Source organism: Vidua chalybeata, chromosome 2, assembly GCF_026979565.1.
Source record: "Vidua chalybeata isolate OUT-0048 chromosome 2, bVidCha1 merged haplotype, whole genome shotgun sequence".
NCBI lineage: Eukaryota > Metazoa > Chordata > Aves > Passeriformes > Viduidae > Vidua > Vidua chalybeata.
Genome location: NC_071531.1, coordinates 33,701,109 through 33,704,103, shown reverse-complemented (window position 1 = coordinate 33,704,103; position 2,995 = coordinate 33,701,109). Strand labels below are relative to the sequence as shown.

Sequence of the window (2,995 nt, the reverse complement as noted above, 5' to 3'; positions counted from 1 at the left end):
CAGGCAATAACATGGCCAAGACCTTTCTTCCCTCAGATCCATGGTGGGGAGATGCTGCTCAGGTTAACTGGCCCTCTTGAGACTACTCAGGTCTTCCTCTGCACCACAGTCACCAGCAGAATAAGAAAAACATATATGCAATACACTCTAACAGCCAGCATCACTCAAACTCAAATATCTCAAGTCAGTGTGGCTCAAAGTATCATAAGAGCACTTTTTTTAGAGTTCCCAGGCCACTTATTTGTGGCGGCAGAGGCTTTCTTGGGAAAAAATAGTTGTTTGGTCTCATTATTTTCCAGAACAACTGCCTTATTGGGAACTTCCCAGGTGCTAGCTAGTGTCTCCATGAGGAAGGTTAGGCTCTTGAATCTTTTCCTCTGCTAGTGACAAATACCTACTTCATTTTTTTAACAAATCCTCTCACCTAAAAAGGAGGTAAGGTCTGTGTGTTCACTAGAAGAAGGAGAAGCAGAAGACCCATCAGTAATTTACAGTCATCTGTTTGTCTTTTGAGTTTTTCCACACATGAAATACACCCAACCCAAGAGCACCAATAACTGGAGACAGCAGGAAATGAAAGTGAGCCCTCACCTTCTCTCCTGTGTCTTAGTCTTAAGTGGCAAAACCTAAAAGTGTCTGGAAAAACAGAAAGCAGAGGAAAAGAAAGTTTTCACTACTCCAGTACATTCTGCCTGGGTAAAGACTGTGAGATGTGTCCTAACACTACTTTAATTAAAATGCAATATCAATTTGATTTGAACCACCACTTTTGATACAGAACTCAGCAACTTTGTGTTGTAGGTTTGAGCAGAGATAAAAAATTAATGCCTTAAATAATTTAGGCATCAGAGAGAGTCCCATGACCATAATATAAACATATTGATGTTGGCAAAAAAAACCATTTATTATTAATTTTACATAAGAGCTACAAAGATCCAGGTGCATTTCCTATTCCACACCAAACTTTGTAGAAATGCAGAGCTTAATGGTGTTTAGAACTTATTTATTTGTATCAATTCATATTTATGTTGAGAAAAACCAAAATTATACAGAAGAAGGAAGGTTGTTCTGAGTTTTCCAAGTATATTTGGACTGAATGAGTGCTCTTAATAAGTTTTCAGTGCTGCTGCAGTAAATGAGTAGGTGTTTATAAGTATACAAAAGATATTAACTAACCATTTCTGGAATTGTCATGGCAATGCCCCAGATTTCCTATAAAATCCTGAATAGGTACTGACTAAAATGTTATTTTCTCCTGCATTTATCTCCTTTACCTAGAATGATGAACCATAGAACATGATTCCATACAGAATATATAGGTATATGTGTATATATATATGTTTGTATATGCGTGGAGATATATATAGACAGTAAGTACACATCTGCATGAATTTGATGTAGCTATGTTTATATATATATATATATATATATTCAGGGTATTCAGGCTTTATGTGATGTAGGATAAACAAAATTATGGCAAACATCACATCTGCTGGAAAGAATTTATGTATTTTTGTTGCTACTAATGATCACTTGACAAAAGGTCGTTCTTGCAGTTTCTTCATAGTATGCATCTTTGAGGGGACTCTCATTTTCTGAGTACTGCAACTTTAAATGAAGAAATCCCTTTTCCTACCTTCATTTAAATTCAAACACATTACAGTAAGTCACTGTGTTTGCTCAATTCATGATCTGGGCCCAAATTTCCAAACAAAGATTTTCAAGCCAAAAATTTAGACCCCTAAATTTAAAGAAAAACGGCATCATTATTATTTGTTTTTCTCATCCAGCATTTCTCTGTTCTGAAATAACAGTGATGGGGGCAGAGCAGACAGGTCAGTTCTGATCCCGAGCTCTGGCAGCTGCACGACGCGGAGCAGAGCAGCTCAGAGGGGAGTGTACAGCTGTTCCTAGGTGGCATCAAACTGCCAGGATGGGCTCCAGCCAGAGGAGCAGGATGAGACTGCAAGGAGCCACAGCTGGACCTCCTTAAACTCAGGTACTGCCCGAACGGTGCTGCCTTGCCACCACAATCACTGAGGCTGCCGAGGCTCCAGCAGGGACCTGGAAGGGAAAGAGCGAGAGGCTTGACTGGAGCGGCTCTGCGCAGCTCAGCTGGCCCAGGAGAGCCGTTCATCCATATTATGTGGCTTGTGTATAATAAAACATAGCTCACACATTTTTAGATCATCAGCTGCAGTATTAAAACAGGCCCCTTGCAGAGAAAATAAATATAAAAAACCATGACTAGAGGAGATGCCACAATCATAGAGAACTGAGAGCAAAATCAGAACTATCCCTTCTTTTTCTTCCTTTTTTTTTTTTTTTTTTTTTGACTGATATAATTAAAGACTTCCTCAGTATGGACACAAAGGGAGTATTTAATGTGAACTTAAAAAAAAAAAAAAGAGAGATTTAAAGGTTTAATATACCTTCAGGAAAAAAAAAAAAAAAGGCAGTTAAAGATTTCCTAAAAAAAAAGAAAATTAAAGATCCACAAATGGCTGGTGCAACTCCATCAGGCAGCTGGAACTTGTTAATAGTCACACTCTCCTGTGACCTGAGATGCAGGAATCTAACCACGAATTTTTTACAGATATCCTTTAAAACAAGTGTTGGCTGATATCACTGTGGCCCACCGGACTAAAACTTTCTGAAGACATTGTGGCACCTAGAGAAAATCAATTCTCCTGACATTTAGGCTTCAGAAGAACACCTTTTTCCCATTTCTTTTTTTCTTAAAGAAAAAAAAAAAGAAAAAAATAAAGAAACACTTAATCAGTAGCAGTGACTCATTATTAAAAAACAACAGTACTCTTTTCCCTCTGCTCTGCACATATGGTTCCTCTGAGAGACCAGAGTTAATGAATAATAATAGTGGTTTCTTCACCAGCCATTGCTAACACTGATATTATGTGAAAAAGACTATATACAAGAGATCAGTTTTCTACAAATATGGACCCAAAAGACCTTCTGGATCTAAAAAAGCCCGTAT

The 2,995-nt window shown here is 38.0% G+C and overlaps 1 long non-coding RNA gene across 1 annotated transcript; it reads left to right on the top strand.

Moving 5' to 3' along the window:
- The first annotated feature begins 1,579 nt into the window (after positions 1–1,579).
- LOC128784186 (uncharacterized) lies at positions 1,580–2,757 on the top strand. Its single transcript, XR_008429397.1, has 3 exons — positions 1,580–1,662; positions 1,815–1,999; positions 2,597–2,757. It is a non-coding gene; the product is annotated as an uncharacterized LOC128784186 (long non-coding RNA).
- Positions 2,758–2,995: the final 238 nt, after the last annotated feature.